The sequence below is a fragment of the Neomonachus schauinslandi genome, chromosome 6 (assembly GCF_002201575.2).
Source record: "Neomonachus schauinslandi chromosome 6, ASM220157v2, whole genome shotgun sequence".
Taxonomy (NCBI): domain Eukaryota; kingdom Metazoa; phylum Chordata; class Mammalia; order Carnivora; family Phocidae; genus Neomonachus; species Neomonachus schauinslandi.
The window spans coordinates 140337792-140361623 of NC_058408.1; the positions used below are offsets into that span (position 1 = coordinate 140337792).

Here is a 23832-nt window from a genome sequence, read left to right on the forward strand (position 1 = left end):
AGAAGAAAAAAATTAATGGTACCAGGGAATTACATTCTATTTTATATGCAAATATAGAGTAGGAAATGGTTATTGGGATTAGTCATGACTTCAGTTCTGTCTTATTTTAGTCCATTTATCTAAATTCTAAGTCTCATGAATATCTACTTATTAAATGTGTATTATATTATTAATATGCAGTTTGAATTTACACATAAAGCTTTTTTCAATTACAGTAATTTTTTGTTCGTTATTGGTTTTGTAGCTAAATATTAATGTGAACTACAGATCTGCCACATATTTGCATAGCTAACATGCAATGACGTATATACAGAATAAACTCTTTACAGATACAACTATCTTTTCATATGTGTATCATATAGGATACCAGTATTAAATATTCAGTAATGGAATCAGGATTCATATGAACTGAATTTGAGAAAAAAATGGAAGATTCGGCATCTTCATTATTTTAAAATGCATATATTTTAAAACTTAAACTAATTTTCAAACAATCACATGTATGATTGTAGAGTGATATAAAGCACTACCCATGTGATACCAAGTCAAAATAACTGGGACTACTTGAATCAATGTAATCAAAGGAACAGGTTCACTGGACAAAGGAAATACAACAATCAATAGAAGTCACAGTGTACTAAACTAAACTGCACTGTCAATATAATATATCAGCAGTAAATTTGGGTCATTTTTAGTTTTTTTAAGACCATATTCATAAACCTCTTAAGTGGGAAAAATAACTGAAATTTCTGGGTAAAATGTGTCTCAGACTGACTATAATTATTTGGGAAGCAAGACTTTGGCTATACAGAAGGACAGTTTTTAAATGAATGCTCATTCATTAAGCAAATAATTCACTAAATTTTCCTTATACTTAGTTATAGCCAAGGCTCAAACTAACCCAGAGTAAGAGTGCTCCAAGGTTCTGGGCACACCACCATAGTTCTTTATTGTGACGGAAGTTCTTCCAGAAGCAACTTTCTAATTCTCAGCTCTCTGTTGGGGATAATATGAGGATGTATACAGGTAGTTTGCAGCATATTTTTCCTGTTGATTAATGGCTCTATTTGGCTAGGGGAAAAACAGCAACAAAATTATAGGATGTGGAGTGTGACCACTAGACTAGAAATTCCTTTCTTCCTTCCCTGACTTGATTATTGAAATGGAAGGAAAAATCAAAGAAAAGGAAAAGCTTTAAGGTATATACAATCAATAAGATTTCTATACTACTCATTGTTTTGTCAATAGTAGTGTTTTCTCTTGTAAAAGAAACAAAAATTGAGGAGCACTTTGTCTGCCTGTCTTTTTTCTCCTTGGACCCTGAAAAACCATGATGAGATTGTTAAAAGTCCAAGATAAGGTTGAAGTCATAGAATTATAATGAATTGAAATCTAGAAATGTCTTAAAAGAGAGGCAATTGGGATTGGTAATTTGTTGTGGAGTGGAAATTATGCTGTGAAAAATCTACTGAGTCTCTCACCAGAAGGGTCGTTTAGCTGGCTGGCTGCAGATGGGAGCTTGCATGGGACAGGCCTGTTCTAAGTGTACACTGAGGACAAAGTCCCTTTCTATTTCATACCAATCAATCATACATAACTGTGTCACATTATTATGAATAAGGCATTTATTTGCAGTCCAGAAAACAGTAGCAGTTCAGTGACATGATTGGAAATAAATATGATATGATTTTTAATCCTAGGTGTACAAGGGTAAGGTGTTCTGTCATTCAAATATTTATCTATAGCATAACATTTGAAATTTGAAGTTGTTCAATGTTCTAAAAAATATTTTAATATTTGATATTTAATATTTGAAACAGATCTTTTTTAGGTCAACTTTTATGTTTCTTCTTGACTCCTCTTCTCTCCTTTGTCATCCTGAAAAACTGAAGTGAAGCAAATACATTTGCCTTTCAGAGTCTAGTTCAGAACATTTTCTGTCAAGGGAATGTTTTTTCAGGATGTGAACTAAAAAAATGAAAAATATTTTTTGTCATTAGCCTGAAGCAGGGATTAAGTCTTGGAGTTTTGTGGCCCTTTTATCTTAAGACAACAGATTTTTTTTTTTTAATGGAAGAGCGGGGCAGATGAAGTTATCTTTGAAAATGTCGGAGCTAAGAATGTACAGTTACCTGCATTTATACTTTCTAAACATTACATTTTCAAGTTAAGTAAGTTTTTGCTTGGCCTGCTAATGATCTAATCACCATGCCTCAAGAGCTTTAATTTTTTGTTTATTTTACTGACATTTGACCAAAAGACAATATTGAGACAACACTGACTAATATATGAAGGAAATAATGTAATCATTCTCCCTGTTCTATAAGGGAGTATGGGAATTTCATTTGTTTATTTGTTGTTGTTCATTAAACTGATGGTCACATTCATTAAACATGAGGAAACATTTTGAGGGTAATGCTAGTTGTAAGAACATATTTACTTTGATTGGAGGGAAAAAAAGGAAGCATTACAAAGAAAGCCATGACTGATGATAAAATGCTCTCCTAGCTGCTGCTATGAAAAGTATCAAGAGCAAAGCTGTCAGAATTGAAAGCTTATTTAAACAACTGCTTTTGATACATAGCACATTTATCTTTGAAAGACCTTTATGAGATTGACAGCACCAGAATTCAAATGTCTGGGAAATAAAGAGTAAGTAAAAATGTGAAATTAATAACAATGACTGATATAAGTAGCTGTGCAAAACAAGGCCCATAGAGGGGAGAGAAATGATTTTCTTTCTTTCTTACAACCAGAAAAGCTATACTACTCTATTAATTCTAAGTTAATTATTTTCATACTTGTAATAAATTGTCATCCTAATTAGTTGGTAAATAAAATCTTGTTAAAATAAAATCCTCTTAATCTACATTTAATAGATGCAAATACAATTACTAATGAATATTTCTGGATATGCCTTTGTGATTGCTGAGAGAAAGTATTTGCAAATTCAAATCACCATTAAATGGGGGTGGTTGTTGATAGTTTTTGTGGACTTTAGACAAGGAAACTTCTGGTTGGGAATGGGTGACCTGGGAGTAATCCTAAGGTCAGTGTAATGTCAGCTTTAAATTCTGTTGTCAATTAAAATTTGTAAAATATCAAGGTTATATCTATAAAAACAATTTTACCCCCAATAAAATCAAAGCTTTTTATTGAGATTCTAGTTGGAGTCTAAGCATAGATCCCAGTGTTTGCAGGAAGAACTGAGATTTTGATTGATGATCTGATTTGTGTGAGGTCACAGAGGGCAGTGGGTCTCTTTATTTACAGTTTAATTGCTTGGGCTTCAGTTCCAACAACCTTAAAAATACATTGCTTTTGAAAATTTGCTTATAAAATCTTACATAACAGGTAAATATTAGAAGATAAGAGAAATTTGAGAATCATTTAAATCACTCTTTTGGTACCAGAAAACATTGATTAATCAGAATCAGTGCATGTAAATCATTAACATTATCTTTTACTCTCCATGAGGAGGAAAGGGCAAATCAGTACAGAACAGACTCAAGTATTATTGAAAATTCACCTCTTGGGTATCTCTTGAAATTAATACCTATTCATCCCACTTTATTACACTTTCTACAGATGTATTTTTGTTGGTGTTACCCTGAAGGTCATTGATAATTTAAGGTGATAACCTAAGGGATGGCACCTTAAAATATCAAATAATGAGAATTATATTCATTTTTCAGTGCTTGCTAAGGCAGGATTGTGAACTAATAGAAAACTTCCAGAAAAATCAACATATAAAAGAATCTCTGATTAACCTGAAATTAGTACTCTTGTTCATTTCTTTCTGTTCCCCTTCTATTCCATCCCCTTCCTTCCAACCATTCTTCCTTCCTTCCACCCATCCATCCATCTTGGCTACCTCTCAGAATTCATATCATGCCACTCTCCTTGAAAATTCCTCTCCAACCACATTGTTTTTCTGCTCTCTAAATAGGCCAGACTCACTCTGGCCTTGGGATCATTTCAGGAACTTTCTTCTGCTCCTCCTGATCTCTGTACAGCTGTTTGCTCTGTCATTCAAGTGTCAGCTGAAATGTCACCTCCTCAGAGAAGCCCTCCTTTAAACAGTTGCTCTAAAGTAATCACTTGGTCACATTGTCACACACTCAAGTTTAATGCTCTTCATACTACTTGTCATTTCTGATATCTTTCTTGTTTGTTTGGTTTTTTCATTTTCTATTTCTAACCACTGAAACACAAGTTCCATGAGAGTAGGGGTGTTGTTGGTCTTACATACCACTTTTTTTCTCAAAGCCTGAAACTGTTGGCATTTAGGAAGTGTTCAATAAATATATGTTGAAATACGGCTTGAATTAACTTGTTCATTTAGCCCATATTTATTAATTGAGGATTTAAGTATAAATTATTGATTCTCTAGTTAAAGAAACTGAGTTCATTTATTGTTGATTCTTTCTTGGTTGAATTACTCTATACCCTCATTTTTTACTCTTTCTGAGACTCTGTTTACTTAGCTAAAAATTGGCAGTAATAATGTTTGCTAATTTCAGAACCTATCTTTGTGGAACAACCAATAAAAGCACTGAAAGGAAACTAGAAGAAAATAATGATCCCATATCCCTTCATGGAGAAAGTTTGTGGGTCTCTCAGTGTTTACTTACAGCTTTCTATTATCAAGCTGTTGATTGGCAGGTAATGGCTTTGAATGCTTACTTTCCACCAGCTGCTAGAATAGGAAGTGAAAATTGTAAGTTGCTTGCAAGCTATGAATGTGCATTAGAGTAGCTTAAAAGCATTATTTCTCCATGGTAATAGAAAATTTTGAAAATGCATTTGCTTCTGACTATGATTTATTTGGTCTTTCTGGTCTGAAATACAAAGTTTAAGCAATCCTGTTTTTATTCAGCACCATATTTAGAAAAATGTATGAGTGCCATCTGCTGGATTTCTTTGGTACCACCTTGGACAAGTTGAGATAAAAATGGAGGAAGTTTGGGAATGACAAATCCATATAAACAAGTGAGATTTCCTTCCTTTCTCCTTCTTTCCTTCCTTTATTCCCTCCTTCCCCATCTATGTAGATGTAACTTTTAAATTTCTATATATAATTTCCAATCGTTCCATATATAATTTTCAAATATGATAACCAATTTTCAAATTAATATCACATGTATCCAAGAGAAAATATAAAGTTAAAGGGCTGTAAAAGTGAAATTTTAGTAATATTACTGTTTCTACTTTTGCTAATGTTAAAAGAACCTAGTTGGTTTAATCAGGACATTTTATTTATTTTTGAGTTAAAAAATACAAGACTTTTGCTCTGAGACCACATGAAAAGTTGTTGTAAAATCATATTCTTGATTATACAACTTCTTAGTTTGTTAACCTTGATTATTTAGTGTTTGTCTTTAGTCTTCAAAGATTCACTCGTGAACTGTTGGTCCATCAAATGAAGTGAAGTCATTCTACTTAAGATCTTTGGCAATTGACCTGCCAAGCACCTTTAATCACCAGATATGTGTTTTCTTTAAAGCTTGACTTTAAACTTCCTATCTCCTTATCATTTATCATCTACAGAATTAATGTTGTTTCATGAGTTAAGTGATTGAAATATTTTCTAGCACAGTTCTGCTGATGAAGGGAAATTGGGGTGAATCTCTGTTGACTCCAAGAATATCCTAATAGTTGGATATTTGACAGTATTTCATGTGTCCAATCCATCACCAAGTCTTGTTTCTACCTTCAAAATACATGCAGAATCTGGGAGCTCCTGTCATCACAGCATGGCTACCACCATGGCGTAGGCTCCCGGATACTTCCTGCCTTTCTTTTATGTTTGATTTGTCTCTTAGCACTTATCCTACTATTTTTCTTATTTATCAATTTTGTCACATTCACTATCTTTCAGACTAGAATATAAGTGTCATGAAATTGTCTCTTTCACTGCTATCTCCCCAGTACATAGAACAGTGCCTGACACATAGTATGTATTCAAATAGCTTATTTCTTAAATGAATGACTTTACTTTGAGTGATTTTCCTCTTTCTCAAATAAAATATTTTATAAATTATTTAGTAGGGATATATTCTTGGTGTTTCTGTCAACTCTAAATTGTAATGTCCAAGTATGTATAATCTCTGTCATTTACATGCATGCAGATTGACTATACATCTCTACATTTTAAGGTGAAAAATGAGCACCTACTGAGCAAGAAATCATAGTTGTGATATGGGACCAAAGGTGACTAAGATGAGGTCCTTTTGGTTACAGAACTTGCACTTCTACCTGAGGATTATTAAGGGGTTGTGGGAAATGGCAAAACAATTCAGACTCAGAGCTGCTAGATTTATTCTTCAGTGAAATAGGAGATGGGTTGCATTTTGTTGCATTTTGCTGATTTTTCTGAGGGGCATCGGTTAAACTTGGCAGTGATTCTTGAGGAGTTTGGTGTTTTTCCTGATCTGTGAACACTTGACTTGTGTGTGTTTTGGTGTTAGAGTCCAAATTCAGAATTCCATTTTTGATCTCTTATACTAGGTGCTTTACATAAACCAGCTCGAATCTTCACCACTATCTTAAAAGATGGGAATGTTGGTGATTGTTTTTTAGCCAGGAAACCAGAGGCTGCGAGCCTAAGCAAATTACCAAGATAATGCAGTGACAGTTTCCAAGCAGATTTGAACCCAGGACTACCTAAATTTAGTCCTCTCTAATAAATGCTATCTTTCCCAATTCAGAATACATAGGTACTAATTTGCCTGGGTTTAGAGATGCAACAAAGAGATTTTTTTTTTTCATAGATGCAGAGAGCACTTAACTAGGTACCAGGGATTCTTAAACTGCCTCTTCTCCAGTGGTGGCCACAGCTTCCTCCTTCCCAGCAAGTGTGGAGGTAACTGGAATAAGAATATTCCTTCCTTTCAGATACTGCACCAGTGTTCCTTTCTCTGCCAAGTGTCTCCCCGTACCATCAGGCAAATTGAGGATGCCATCTGTGCCCCACCGAACCTTTACTAAATGTGCATTATAGTATTATCCAGCAGTGATATAATTATTAGCCTCCTCTGGACTGTGAACTATATGAGGACAAGAATTTTCATTTACCTTTGCATGCCGAGCTCATATCAAAGATTCTTGCACATTGCAGGTACCCAGTAAATGTGGAAGACTTCATGTATATGATTAACTTCCACTTCACATACTTAGTGGGTTGATTAAGTTTTATAGATTGGCCTGGACCCTAATAATCTTCAGTAATCTTGGTGAGGGAAGGTGATTGCTAAGATTTAAACAACCTACTTCTCCTGAAACTAATATTACACTATATGTTAACTAACTGGGATTTAAATAAAAACTTGAAACAAATAAATAAATAAATAACTTAATATTAACTTTTGAACACTAGGTACCTACAATTATTTCTTTCTCAAATTCTCGTCCTGGTGATTCCTCCCCTCCAAAAAAAAAAAAATTCAAATTTGCTCTCAGTACAACCAATTACCATTTGCCATTCACAGTTGCAACTTGATATTGTTCAAAGGGAAGTTGGGGATACTCACTACTATGGGAACATTTTAAAAGGAATTGAGTAAGCATATAGAAAAAATAGCTGATGACAGACTACCAGAATTAAAGAATTTATGTATACATACAAACCAGTGGAAGAAGTTCTTCTTAGGGAAGGACATTTGGTTAATCTATTCTGCAAGTGTAGAAAGCATCAGAGTTGGCCGAACTACAACAGTATTATGCAATGATGATGATGTGTGAAACAGACTACTTACACATGTTTAATTCAGTTCTGATTTCTGTTTTCATAAAACCTCATTAATTAAGCTTAACTGGGAATACACTTATTTGAAACTGAAAAACGGAGTCAGTTTTTGTTCTAACAAAAACTGGTGACAGTTTCATTTTTACTGTGCACACTGTTGAGTGAAGGCTGACTGGCTGGCTTTAGAGAGTAAGATAAGACTAATGATGAGTTTACATACGTGGGCATACCAGTTGTGTTAATTTCCCATTGCTGCTGACAAATTACCACAAATTGAGTGGTTTAAAATAACACACATTTGTTATCTTACAGTTCTGGAGGTCAGAAGTGTGATATGGGTCTCACCGGACTGAAAGCAAGATGTCATCAACTCTGCATTTCTTTTGGAGGCTCTAGGGTAGAAGCTATAGATTCTTGCCTCTTCTAGTTTCTGGGGCTGCTTACGTTCTTTGGCATGTGGCCCCTTCCTCCATCTTCCTCCATCCAGCCCATCAAGCCAGGTTGTTCTCATGTTGAGTCTCCCTGGTCTCCCTCTTCTGCCCTCCTCTTCAACTTATAAGGACCTTGTAATTTTGAGGCCCACCTGGACAAACTAGGCTTATCTCCTCATTTCAAGGTCAGCTAATTAAAGATTTCACTCCATCTACAACCTTAGTTTCTCTTTGCCGTGTAACTTACATATTCACAGGTTTTGGAGATTAGGATGTGGACCTCTTTGGAAGGGGGTATTACTCTGCCTAGCACATCAGTGAAATATTTGTGCTCTCTAAGACAGGCTAAGCTTTCTTCTCAATTGTACAGCACATTTTGTGTTTGGTTTCCTAGTAAGTCCTTTTAAATTGAATGAAAAATTTAGTATTAGTTAATGACATTTTGCTTTTTATGATTCTGTAGCCTATCTCCTGGCCTGCAATCAAGTGAAAACATAATGTCATTGAGTTATTTCTCTCCTTCCCAGCAAAGTGGGTCCCGTAGTCCTGTAACAAAGATGTTTCGTGGGCAGTTCTAAGCAGTTTTTTCTTTATCTCCTTCATCTTCTTCTCATCCTAAATGTTAACATCTTTGCCTTTCCTGAGTTTCTTCCAAACACATTTTTATAATTTTTTTTCTCTTATTTTCCACTTCTACTCTTATTGTCCAGTCTTACCTTGTTTATCTGTTTTCCTGGGTTACTTTCACTCATGGATAATAAAAGAAGTTCGGTCCCCTTTTTTAGGTTTTAAAATGTGACCATTAGTCCCTCACTGAATCTCTCTTCTCTGGTAAAAATCTTCATTTGGAAGACTCCCCAAAGAGCATAAAACTTCAGAGTGACCTTTATAAACTAAAGCTAAAATATCCACCCTCAAAGTATCCTTCAGGAAAACCACTTTGTTGGTTCAAATATGTAGAATCTGTTTTTATTTAAAAAGAAAATATTGCAAAGTAATGATAAGGAACAAAGTGTGTGTGTCTCTGAAGGCTTTTCGTCCTGTTGATTTCCCATGGCAGAAATCTGTCTAGTGACTTACCAGACATGTCTATAATAATCTTGAATGAACTTGTTCTTGTGTATTATTCATAGAGCTATTAAATATATTATAACCATCTTCAATTTAATGACTATTAAAGTTTTGCTCTGGTGGGTGCTGTATGGGTCACACCAACACAAAATAAGATGTGGTCCAAATCTGTAAAAAAAACTTAATTCAAGAACACTGTGTTGCCTTATGAAATCAGCTTTGTGTTCAAGATAAATATTTTTATTTGCTTTTAACTCACCCAATTTCAAAAGTGGTCATGCGGTAGCTTTAGAATCTCCTTCTGGCTCTGCCCTTCCTATTTGGCCTTGGGCAAGTTACTTAATTCTTTTGGAATTCAGTTACCTAACTGGTAATAAAAGAGTAAAATAATATCCATTGTGTTGGGTTGTTGTAAAGATTCTATGAGAGAGAATATATAAAGGAACTAGCATAATTCTGACATTATGTATAAAAATCCTAGTCATTTTAATTGTTGTTGGGCAGAAGACAGTATGGAACAGATAGTGTACCTTAGCATGGTCTTAATGTTTTTAGTGTTGTTCTTTATATGCAAAGATGAACTTTCTGGTTCATATACTTGGATTTCTTGCTTTGAGTCACCAGAATTTCCTATGTTTGGCTTGTATCCCAGACCCATGACACACTTGGCTATGGGAGAGGTGCAGTCTGAAGCTGTGAAACAGATTGTCCTATGCAAACATAGTTTACATCTTTTGCCAAGTCTGAAACAACTGAACTGACCAGTCTAGCAGAACTTTTGGGGATGGTTCAATTTGCTTTTGTTGTTTTTATATTCTGAGATATAATTAATCTAGGAATATCATTTGTTGGATACTAAAGACTTTTCTAACTTCCAGTTGAAGGCAGCAGATTGAACACAAATTTTTACCTCTGCTTCTTCCCCCAAACTCTACTAATATGATAGTAAAATGATTTTTTTTTGAAAGCCTAAAGAACAAAGAGAAAATGATATAGAAGAGTTGATAGTATATGATTTTGGAAGCTGGAAGTAGATGGATGATTGGGAGATGACCTAGCAAACTTGAGAAAGTGGATCCCAAACTGGCAGAAAAAAAAGATGAAAACCACCTTGATTTGCCCCTAAAGAATTCTCAAAACACTTGGAAACTGGCAATACTATGTACCACTGGAAGTAGAAGTGAAGGTGGGATTGAAAACAAAGGGATTGGTTGGATGTGTGTTTAAGAAACAATGAGATCCTCAGGTCCTAGTCCCCATTCAGGCTGAGCATAGCACCCTCCCAGCTCTGGCATAAGATTTTAGGCTTATTTTCTGGGAACTATAAAACAGAAGGTCTCAGGACAGAGGGTACTGGGCACTGTTGAGGATAGAGTACAATTACTGAAAACAGAGGGATTAAGAAAAGCTTACATTCTAAATGTTGTAAGCCCAACACTTTAAACTAGGCCTTGATTTGGGCAATGAAATTTATATCCTCTAGGTCAGCCAATATTCTCAATGTATGGTTCCAGGACCAGCAGCATCAATATCGTCTAGGAACTTGTTAGAAATGCAAATTTTAGGGCTCTATCTCAGAAACTGTATAGGTGGGGCCCAGCAATCTGTTTTAACAAGATGTCTAGGTGATTCTGATGTACACTCAAGTTTGAGAACCATACCACTCCAAACAAAAGATTGGACTATCCTTCTCTGAGGAATTTCACAAGTTCAACAGAAAAGACTTAAGGAAAGAAATTTTTCAATGAAACAGTCCAGCCAGATGACCTTAGAGTGAAACTCACAGTTGACAAGTGCCACCCATGTGTCCAGAAAGTTAATTTAATTTTTTTAAAGATTTTATTTATTTACTTATAAGAGACAGAGAGAGAGAGGCAGAGGGAGAAGCAGGCTCCCCACTGAGCAGAGAGCCCAATGTGAGACTCGATCCCAGGACCCTGGGATCATGACCTGAGCTGAAGGCAGACGCTTAACCATCTGAGCCACCCTAATTTAATTTAATTTTTTGAGAGAGAGCAAGAGGGCAAGTAGGGGTGGAAAAGGAACAGAGGGAGAGGGAGAGAGAATCTTAAGCAAGCTCCATGCCCAGCACAGAGCCCAAAGCAAGGCTGGATCTCACAACTCTGAGATCATGACCTAAGCTGAAATCAAGAGTCAGAAACTTAACTGACAGAGCCACCCAGGTACCCCAAAGAAATTTTAAAACATTTTACAGCCTTATTCTTAAATAGAAGCAGTCAATATCCACAAGACATTCCTTTAACAAGAAGAGGGCCTATCCAAACGGGGGAAAGCAACTTGGAAGAGATTACTCAGGGAGATGAAAGCTTTTAAAAAGTATTTGATATCCTCAGAGAGATAGGAGAAGATATTTGCCATTATAAGATACAAAATAAATGAAATTTAAAATGTTAGCAGGAGGTTTTTTTTTTTAATGAAAGAGCAAAAAGATAAAATAGAGCTATTAAATATAACTATCTTCAATTTTCTCTCCCAGAAAGTAGAGAGAAAAAAAAAAGAAGAAGAAAATAGGAAAGAAAGATAAGAGTCAAGAATCAGTTCATTTTGTTCAATATCTGAAGAATAGGGGTTTGGAAAGAGAGCAGAAAAAAAAAAGGGAAATTTTTCAAGAATTAAAGGACCTGAGTTTTTAGATGGAAAGAACCCATTAAGGGCGTAGTGGAATCATTCAACCTGCTGTCCAGCTGACATCATCACAAAATTTCAGAATATGAAGGACAAAGATAAGATCCTATGAAGTTGCAAAGTGAAAAATAGGTCACCTCTAAGGGATCAGGAGTCAGAATGCTTTGAACTTAACAGCAATACTTGGATGACTGATCTAACAATTGGTTTACCAATTCAGAAGAGAGGTAGTGAGAATCTTATAGATACGGGGAAGATAAATCCCAGGATTATAGCTGTGCACCAGGCCTAGAGAGCAACCAATCCAAATGAAAATACCTCCAGAGATGTATTCCCAAAATGGAATTGCTACAATACCTGATATGTTGGAAATATTGAGAGGAATTTTAAACAACTTGGATAGAGTTTTGGTCAGTGATAAGTACATAGAAAACTAAGCAAATAAACCACAAGAATATCATTAACTCCAGGGAAAACAAAAAATTGTGCAAGGAAGTATAAGTAATACTAATCGTAATACTAGATAGCTCAGCTGTGGATATTTTGATAATCATATTAAACACTGACTATTGATCTAACCAAAAGTATAACACAATGTTGGAAGGATAGGAGTGGGAAGAAGTGTGTTTGTGATGGTGGCAGATGTTTTGTGAGAAAGAAGACTAAATTCATATCTTTCATGTGGGAAATCAGTAAATAGTGCCAAAACTGAAAAAATAAGCAACAGCAGCATGTTAGTGACATGAAGGCAAATTAAAAAAATGAACAGCCAAAAGAGTTGAAATTATTACTTGGGAGCACACGTGATGGGAAGAAAAGGGGAGCAGGCATGGTGATATTGATAGTCTACATTAATACAAATTATTTTTATAAAACTATATTTTGCAACGTTTGCTTTGTTTATTGACCATAACTCTAAACATGACATGCAAAGTAGATCTTTATTTTAATATAAATCATAAGTACATGGTGTGCTAGTAAACCAGCTCACTGAGGCATTGAGGGTGGGAGGAGCCCTGATTTGTAATGTACCGTTGTAAAGGCTTCTACCGTGGCTAATTTCAAGATAACAGTAACTTAACAGCTGGCTCACAAAGTTCCTAAAATTTAATAATCGACTCATACAAGGCAATATAAATCAGCTTATAATGACTTCAATAAAAGTACATGTTTTTGTTTTTGTTTTTAAAGGAAAAAATCCTCTCTGGCTTGCGTAAAAGTATAGTGTTGATATGTGAAACATATTTTTCTTTGCAGTTGTTTTTTCTTTAAATTTAAATCACTTTTTGAGATGTAATTCATATGCAATAAAATGCACAGATTTTAAGTGGATTTTGATAAGTTTTGACAAAGATAAACACCCATGTAATCACTACCCAAAGCAAGGGATAGAACAATTTCATTTATAGTTATTGACTGGATGTAATCAGTAATTTTAGTAATATTGGATATTGGGTATGGGGCCTTAATGGTGGGACTACAGAATTCAGGCTATGGTGATCCACCATGGAATGTCTTTTATTTTTTTCCAGGCAAAAATTTAATAACTGGCAAAAATTTGGGACTACTAAATGGAGAATCAGTGAGATGATCAACCCTTTATTAGTTAGGTTTTATATAATAAGTTTCTATCTTTGAAAGCTTTGTTTTAATGTACATTGGAGCAAATTAACTAATTTAACTGGGAATCCATAAGGTCTCATCTATCAAGCCAGTTTATAAGTGCCAAAAACTTACTTTAATTTTCATTCATTTTTCACTATGTTAGAGCATCCATACCCAATATGGGATATTTTAGGAAAATGGGTACTATGACTATAGGAAATTTAACAAGGCTACAGTTAAAGTGAGGCATACCTATTTTTCCCTTATATTATATTTAGTTACCTTCTTAGGATTATAGGGAGCATGATGCTTACATTTAGTGGGATCTCCAGGTATAACTAAAATTTTGAGCACTAGTATTAAGCCTATGAACCTCTGTTAATTAGAGCATTTCAGCAAATGCTGAAGTTAATTTATAACCTAGGTTATAGAGATACAAAAGCCTATTGGTGCCTTATTAATGTTTTTGTTATATAAATTGTTTAGCATATAAATTTTGGATTTCCAATTAAGAAAAAGAAAGGTGTGCCAGATAGAAGACTGTCTAAAGCAGAGCTATGTTAGGAAACAGAAAGGAAGCTTGGTGTGTATAGAAAAGTTGCAATATTAAAATTACATGAGACAAGTTGAGAAGATTTACTTCAATAGATGTGTAATTTGATCATGCAGAAAAGGTAGTGAAATCACGTCGTCATAAGTTGGCAGTGCTCTAGTCATAATGTATGCTGTTTGAATATAGTACAGATTATGCAAATCTTCTGGTTATACATTAACAATAGGAATTGTTTCCTGGTGCATGTCAAGAAGAATGACATCATAATGGTTGGTTTAAGGATTGAGTCTAATAGCTGAACATAGATATAATAAATGAGTTCTGTAACACTGCCTTGAATCTTTCTGTTCAGAACATGAACAAAAGACATAACCTTCTTTGAACAAAACTGGACAAATCATTCCTTTATTATGTACCATGATTCTTTTTTTTTTTTTTTGATTTTATTTATTTGAGAGAGAGAGAGAGAGAAAGCACATGAGAGGGGGGAGGGTCAGAGGGAGAAGCAGACTCCCTGCCGAGCAGGGAGCCCGATGCGGGACTTGATCCCAGGACTCCGGGATCATGACCTGAGCCGAAGGCAGTTGCTTAACCAACTGAGCCACCCAGGTGCCCCTATGTACCATGATTCTTATGTATGACAATTTGAGAGGTGAAGAGGAGCCTTCAGATAAGTGCCTTAAGAGGCATGAAATATCTTGCATCTATGGGCTGCTGAGAACAGGAATATATATATATGTTCCCCCATTTTTAAGAAAAGTTAAATTAAGCTGTCTAAAAGTTAATTTCCTCCTTCACTTAATGCTATTTATTCCTTTGACCTGACACCTTATCTTGTGTTTTCTGCCTGTTACTTTTGTACACATTTTAATAGTTATTTATTGAGTGCTGAGTTAGTTGGGACACTTTTACTTGTAAAAGATCAGATATCCAACGCAAACTAGCTTCAAAAAACAGAGTGTGCGGTCTTGCTTAAGTAGTTAAGTCCTGGAATACGTATTGGCCTTCCTTCCGCACAGCTGGATCCAAGGGCTTTAACAAAGTAATTAGACCAGTCTCTCTCTCCACCACTAGGTCCATTTTTCAGTCTTCTAGCTTCATCTTCAGGTAAACTCTGCCTACATGGTGTCAGAGATGGCTACTAGCAGCTTCAGGCTTTTATCATCAGTGTAGCTATCCCCCATGGAAAGAGTGCTCCTCCTGTACTAGTTCTAGCAGGTCTCTGAACTGGCTCTCATTGGCCTGCATGGACAAGGTCCCTGTGCCTGGAAACACTCTTTCTGATTCTGATTGGCCAGGCCAGGCTGAGGGGTGGGGCAAGGAATGAGGTCAGCCGAACGCAAACCACTGGGAAAAGAGAAACATATTTCTCCAGAAGAAAGCGGAAGTGTTGTTACCACAAGGAGGAAGAATGAATGATGGGCATTGCCAGCAAAAGTACTTTCTCTATTCCAAGCACTCTGAATGTCCACTTATTCTTAAGGGTTCAGTTCAGGTGTCATTTTTTAAAAATTTTTTTATTGTTATGTTCATCACCGTACATTACATCATTAGTTTTTGATGCAGTGTTCCATGATTCATTGTTTGTGCATAACACCCAGTGCTCCATGCAGAACGTGCCCTCTTTAATACCCATCACCAGGCTAACCCATCCTCCCACCCCCCTCCCCTGGTTCAGGTGTCATTTTATCTATAAAGCCTTTCTGGACCCTTTGCAATATAGGCAGAAATGATCCTTTAACTTTCATTTAGTTTTTACATTTACCTATGTTATGAAACATAATTTTGGCTCAGTTATAATTAATAATTTTGTCTTTCTTTTTCCTCCAGGCTCTTTGAAGGCAGAGATCATATTTTATTTTTGTTTGAATCCCATTTATTCATTCATTTAGTCAGCAAATATTTATAGAGTACGATGTACCAGACATGACGCTGATGCTAGCAAGATGGTGGAGTTCAATATACACTTTGTCCCTGCACTAACAAAGCTTATTCTAATGGGAAAGAAAAAAATTACAAAGTATGTGTTAAATTTTGTGATACAAGTGTTAAGAGCATCATGGTAATATACATGGAGGGAATGAAGGAGTTAGCATGATGAAGAGTGATGTGGAGATGGGAGGTGACTGTTTCAGGAAGAGGGAAGGGGGCTGTATGAACGTCTCGAGGTAAGAGATGATACCATGAGTACTCAAGAAACTGAATCTCATACAGTATAGAAATAGCATAGGCCAGATCTTGGAATGCATTTGGCTGTTTCAGCTGCTTGGATTTTACTTTAAGGACAATGACTCTTTCCCCTGCGGGTGCTCTCACTCTCTCTGTCTCTCTCTCTCTTTCTCAAATGAATAAATAAAAAATCTTTTTAAAAAAATTGATGATTTTGCCAGGCTCAGTGCTAGGTACTAAAAATACAAGAGTGGGAAAACACTTTTAATAAGTGGTTAATAGATGTTTGTTGAATAAATGAGTCATCACATGAACTGCTTTTGTTAAAAATTTAGATGAGGTTGCTTGAAGATGGGATAAAATATATAAGGACACACATCATTGTAAGGCTAATACTCACCCAGCTTTCTACTTTTCCTAGTGGCTGAACAATCTCAGTGACGGAAAATTGGTTTGGGCTTAATTAATCAGGGCCAGAGGAAGGTATCAATGTTAGGTAAAGGACTTCTTAGTAGAGCATACAGCAGTAATTAGAGTCTCTCACTTGAAAAGCCTTATTTCCAAGTGGTAGTTAACTGTCAGTTCTCTCTCTCAATTTCCTCATGGAAACTACCACTTTTTTCATCTAGGTTCACATAGAGCCTGTGATTCTTTTTTAAAAGTGTCCATCTTATCTAATAACACCTGTTTATATCATTGTTTATATCATTGAAGACTGTCTGATGAAGCTGAGCAAGATAGCCCACTAAAATCTTTTCCTGTGGCAGAAGGTGCACAGGGAATATAGCAAATTACCTCAACATTTCTTCATTTCTTATCCAGGGTATGTTACTTCTCATCCAGGGAGCATGAGACAGAGACTACGAGGCTGATGACACCTGTCACACCTTGTTCCACTGTTTGTTCTCAAGGATGAGTCATAAGAATTTAAATTATTTTCTGATGCTTGTCGTGCAAAATGATACTGATGTCGTAGTGTGAGTTGGATATTAATTAAAACTCAATTTCCTGTAGAAGTTTTAAATTTAGCTTGTTTGTTACAGAATATGGGAGTAAGAAAGCGGTAGTTCTCCATGATTATTCTGTGGGGGAGAAGTCTGATGTAAGTCAGAAGTGTAGAGAAAATGAAGCATTTAGCTTCCTAATGGACTTTAGTAGTACTGGCAACAAGGTAGTCTCCTAGCATCAACCATTCACATGACAGGATTAATAATAATAGTTCTGTGCATTGGATATCTGCTCTACACTGTGCCCAACACTTTATAAGCATTCATCTATTTCTAACACTTAAAAAACACCCAACACACAGACGCACAGACACATGCACACACAAAACTAGGAGAATGAATTTGCAACAGGTGATAAGTGGAGTGTTAACATGAATAATGCAGAGAGAACCTCAAAAAATTAATAAAGAAAACTGGGCAAGGGATATCAATAATTAATAGAAAAAGATACAGGGGCAGCTATTCATACAAAAAGATGCTTAAGCTCATTTATAATTAAATGCATACAAAAACGAGATAAATTTCTTTAGGAAATTGGCAAAAATTAAACAAAAGGATGATGCCAGTATTGGTGAAATTAGGAGGAAAAAGCATACTCTTAAATTACAATATTTTTGGAGACTCTATCAACATTTTAATTTCATGGTTTATAACCTAGAAGTTACTACTAGGTACCAGCATGGGTTGTGTGATGTTTGTAAACAAGAATAGAAGGTTGTAAATCAAAACCTCTATGAGATACCACCTCACACCAGTCAGAATGGCTAAAATTAACAAGTCAGGAAATGACAGATGTTGGCAGGGATGCGGAGAAAGGGGAACCCTCCTACACTGTTGGTGGGAATGCAAGCTGGTGCAGCCACTCTGGAAAACAGTATGGAGGTTCCTCAAAAAGTTGAAAATAGAGCTACCGTACAACCTAGCAATTGCACTACTGGGTATTTACCCCAAAGATACAAATGTAGGGATCCGAAGGGCTATGTGCACCCCGATGTTTATAGCAGCAATGTCTGCAATAGCCGAACTGTGGAAAGAGCCAAGATGTCCATCGACAGATGAATGGATAAAGAAGATATGGTATATATATACAATGGAATATTATGCAGCCATCAAAAGGAATGAGATCTTGCCATTTGCAACGATGTGGATGGAACTGGAGGGTGTTATGCTGAGCGAAATAAGTCAATCAGAGAAAGACATGCATCATATGACCTCACTGATATGAGGAATTCTTAATCTCAGGAAACAAACTGAGGGTTGCTGGAGTGGGGGGTGGGGTGGGAGGGATGGGGTGGCTGGGTGATAGACATCATGGAGGGTATGTGCTATGGTGAGCACTGTGAAGTGTGCAAGATTGTTGAATCACAGATCTGTACCTCTGAAACAAATAATGCAGTATATGTTAAGAAAAAAAAGAAGAAGAAGATAGCAGGAGGGGAAGAATGAAGGGGGGGAAATCAGAGGGGTGGACGAACCATGAGAGACGATGGACTCTGAAAAACAAACTGAGGGTTCTAGAGGGGAGGAGGGTGGGAGAATGGGTTAGCCTGGTGATGGGTATTAAAGAGGGCACGTTCTGCATGGAGCACTGGGTGTTATGCACAAACAATGAATCTTGGAACACTACATCAAAAACTAATGATGTAATATATGGTGATTAACATAACAATAAAAAAATTTTTTAAATACAAGGTTGTTTGTAGTTTTGAAAAATTTGGAAATGGCTTAAATATGGAATTAAGGGCATATTATGCAACTATTAAAAATTGAGGAATATTTATATATTACACTTTTGGAAAATGTCGATGATATATTGTTAAGCAAAAAAGGCAATCTAGACAATACAGTACAATAACATTTTAAAAACCTGTAATGTGATACTTTGAAAGACAAGTAGAATTGATACACCCCAACAAATGTAATCAAGAAAGAGGAAACACAAGTTACTGATATCGGGAATACAAAGGGAACCCTACTACAAATTCTGTAGACATTATAAGAATGATGTGAATATTACAAACTTCTTTATGCCAATCAATTTTGCAACATAAAATAGACAAATTTCTTGAAATACATAAATTACCAAAACTTACATAATAATAGAGCATCCAAATAGCCCCATATCTATTAAATAAATTGAATTTGTAATCATAAGCCTTCCTACAAAGAAAACTACAGCACCAGATATCTTGTGAATTCTACCCAACACTGGAGGAAGAAATAAAACCAGTCCTCACAAATTCTTTCAAAAGGTAGAATAGGAGACAATATTTCTTACTTTGTTTTATGAGGCTAGAATAACCCTGAGACCTATCAATGATATTACAAGAAAAGTAAATTATAGATCAATAACTTTCATGAACATAACACAAAAATTGTAACAGCCTATTAATATACACAAAGGATAACTTATCATGGTGAAGTGGGGTTTATTCCACAAATACAAGGTTGATTTAACACTTGAAAACCAAGCCAATGGAATACACCACTTAACAGAATAAAGGAAAAAACTCACAATAGATGCAGAAAAAACATTTGGCAAAGTTCAGTACTCCATCATGATGAAACCTCACAGCAAACCAGGATGACAGCTTCCTCTGTTTGGTAAAGGGCATTACAAAACAACCTACAGCTCACATCATACTTAATGGTGAAATGTTAAATCCTTTCCTCTGAGATTGGCAACAGGGCAAGGATGCTTGCTTTCACCATTTGTATTCAACAGGGTAAGAGGTTCTTGCTGGTGCATTGAGGCAAGAAGAAGAAACAAAAGACATCTAAATTGGAAAAAAAGTTGTAAAATACTCATTATTTACAGACAACATCAGTGAGTATTTGAAAAATTCTATGGAATCATCCCAAAGTATAGTAGAACTAACAAGTGAATTTAGTATGAATACAAGATACACAGGCAATATTCAAAAATTTTATTCTGTATACAAGCAATGAGAATTTAAAATTAAATTTCAAAAGATACTAAATGCATCAAAAAACATCAAATACCTTGGAATATACCTTACAGATATCTTACAAAAGATGTACAAGACATCTACATTGAAAAGTACGAAATGTTACTTAAAGAAATTACAGAATGCCTAAATAAGTGGAGAGATATGTTCATGGATTGGAAGGCTCATTAACATCTGGATGTCAGTTCTCTTCAAATAAGTCCATACACTCAATGAAATCCCTATTAAAATACCAGAAGGATTTTGTGAAGAAATACACAACCTGATTCTAAAATTTACATAGAAATACAAAGGACCCAGAATATCCAAAACAATCTTGAAAAAAAAAAGCACTATTGGTAAAATTACACTGCCCGATTTCAAGACTTACTTCTTAAAGCTTAGATCAAGACACTGTGATATTGGCATAAAGATAAACATATAGATCAAGAGAACAGAATAAAGAGGCTAGAAATTGTTTTACATATATATGATTAGTTGATTTTTTTGCCTCGGTACCAAGGCAATCCAGTGGGGCAAAGGAAATTGTTTTTAAACAAATATTGCTGGAAAAACTAGATATCCATATAGAAAAAAATACACTTAAACCCCTCTCTCATTACATATACAAAACTTAATTTGAGATGGATTATAGACTGAAATGTAAAACCCAGAATCTGGAACCTTGTAGAAAGAAAACATAGGTGAATATTTTAGCCACTTTGGGATAGGCAGAGTTTTTTGGATAGGGCACAAAAAGTGCTAACCATTACAAAACAAAACAAAACAAAAAAACTAAGTTTTCATCAAAATTAAAAATTTCTGTCATCAAGGGGCATCTGGGTGGCTCAGTTGTTAAGCGTCTGCATTTGGCTCTCAGGTCATGATCCCAGGGCCCTGGATCAAGCCCCACATCGGGCTCTCTGCTCGGCGGGGAGCCTGCTTCTCCCTCTTCCACTCCCCCTGCTTGTGTTCCCTCTCTCGCTGTCTCTCTCCTTGTCAAATAAATAAATAAAATCTTTTAAAAAAAATTTCTCTCATCAAAAGGTGTTATTTAAAAGATAAAAAAACAAGCTACAGACTGGGAAAGATACTTGAAGCTCAACTCTGACAGAACTTGTATCCAGAATATAAAAAGAATTCTTATAAATTAATATTAAAAATGAACCAAGAAAAATGATAAGCTAGACTTTATTAAAATTACAAACTACTCTGTGAAAGACAATGTCAAGAGAATGAGAAGACAAGCCACAGACTGGGAGAAAATATTTGCAAAAGAAACATCTATTAAATATATAAAATATACAAAGGACTCTTAAATCTTAACAGTAAGAAAACAACCCAAATAAAAAATGAGTCAAAGACCTTAAAAGAAGAAGAATACCCAAAAGAATATATACAGGTGGCAAGTAAGCATATAAAAAGTTGCTTCACAACATAGAAGAGTTAGTGTTTAAAAATTTATTTATTTATTTGAGAGAGAGGAGAGAGCCGAGTGGTGGGAAAGGGCAGAGGGAGAGGGAGAGAGAGTCTTAAGCTGACTCCACACTGAGCATGGAGCCTGACGTCAGGCTCTATGCAGGGCTTGATCCCACAGCCCTGAGATCAGGGCCCTGAGATCACAACCCAAGGGGAAACCAAGAGTGGGATGCTCAACTGACTGCACCACCCAAGCGCCCCTAGAGGAGTTAGTGTTTAATGGGTACAGGGTCTTATTTGGGGGATATTAAATTCTTTGGATGGATGGGGCTGATGGCTGCACAACAGCGTGAATGTATTTAATGCCACTGAACTGTACTTCAAAATGGTTAGAATGGTAAATTTTATGTTATTTACACTTCATTACAACAAAAAAAACTCATTGAACACTGAAGACTTGTATATTTTATTGAATGTTAAATGTACCTTAATTTATTTATTTTATGATAGTTAATTTTATTTGTTAAGGGCTCATATTGCAAACATTAAACCAAGTGTAGCTTCGATTCTGTGATCCCAGATTCACGTATTTAGGAAGATAAAAGCAAACTATGATCCATGTATATGGATGAAAAACTAAAGGCTCACAGTTAATCACATTGTAGTTTTAAATTTCACAGCCTAGGAGCCAAAAGTCACAGGTGTTTTTGGTCTTTCTGGATGTTCCACAAGGTAACTCCTGAGCTGAGTAACCTCATTACCCTTCAGCTTCTGGTTGATAACACTGGTTAATCCCCGAGCAGTCAGGATACACAGAAGGCTCAGGAAGATTTCGTTCTCGATGCCATGCATTCCCTTCACCATCGTTGACACTGGACAAATCCCAGATAGATTTTTCAACAAGGATTCAATGAGATCAGCCACACTTAATCCAATAGCCCAGTTGGTATATCCTTTTAGCTTGATGACTTCGTAGGCACTTTCAACCACCATCTTAGGCACTTCCAATTTTCACTGTCATTGTCTGTTCCCATTTCTGGATTCAGTTCCTGGAGAGAAACACCTGCCACATTCACTCCACTGCACACAGCCACACTTGAGTTGCCATGTTCTCCCAAAATCCATCCAGGGCAGCTGCTGGGATGAATGCCTAGTTTTTCAGCCATAAGATAGTGAAATCTAGCAGAATCCATATTACACCCACTTCCATTCACACAAAATATGCCTCAATTTAAAATATTTTTAAAAGAGAGAAAAGGTGCTGAATAAATGAAATGAATAAGCAAACCAAAACTAATGCCAAGACTTTAAATTGCTCGAAATAATTCAGCTAAACTGAATATGCAAGTAAGGCTGAGAAATACTTTAATGGTTCTGGTATCATTTAGTTCTTTGAGGGAAACATTTTCCAGTTGGCCATTCCAGAGCTGTTGGCCCACAAGCCCACTGTACTCTGTATTTCAAAGTTGGATTCCTCAATCTCCATGGCAGAGAAGAGCCCTGGTAACTCCACAGTTCTTTACAAAGACCCATTTGTTTAAAACAATGATTTGTTAAAAAATGAAAAGTAGGTACAACAGGTAGAGCAGCCTTTAGGATTGCGTTGTGAATTCTCAGAGTTTACTTGGAGATAACTGAAGCCAGGTGGGGCACCGTCCCCTTGTCTTCACTGGGCACGCTCTGATTTTTAATATGGGACATGCGATGCGAAATCCAGTGAGTCTTAATGGCAATCTTCTTCAGATAATCTTTGTTATCTACATCATTCTTTCTGCCTGACCATTTGCTGGAGGCAAACATGAGGGCAGTTCAAATAAACTCTTTGTTCACAGCCTGCCTAATACCAACCAAGACAAACTGATTCATTCCCTCAGACTCTGAGTCAGAAACTAACCCTATCTAGTGATCAGTCTATAGTTGCAAGTAACTATAATTGTGGCATCAAGGTCTGTTTTGTTGCTGGTGGCCCTGAGCCAAAGATAATTATTTTTTTTTCTACCTTTGGATGGCACTCCTCTGTAGGCTGTTGTGCAAATTGGGGAAGTGTGGATTATACTGATGTATTTCTGTCAGCTGAGTTTTTTTTCTCCCTTGTAAATCTCCAGCACTGGGTTCTCATACAGCCTTCCTGGTCTCCTTTCTATTTGGAAAAACAAACAAAAATCCCCAACTCACTGGACACTGTCCTGGCCACTAAGGGACATATCCCTGAGCCTGGGGGTTCTCTTCTGGATAC

At 36.0% G+C, this 23832-nt stretch overlaps 1 pseudogene; it reads right to left on the reverse strand.

The window, feature by feature from the left end:
* Positions 1–22291: 22291 nt before the first annotated feature.
* LOC110589499 lies at positions 22292–23396 on the reverse strand (annotated as a pseudogene).
* Positions 23397–23832: the final 436 nt, after the last annotated feature.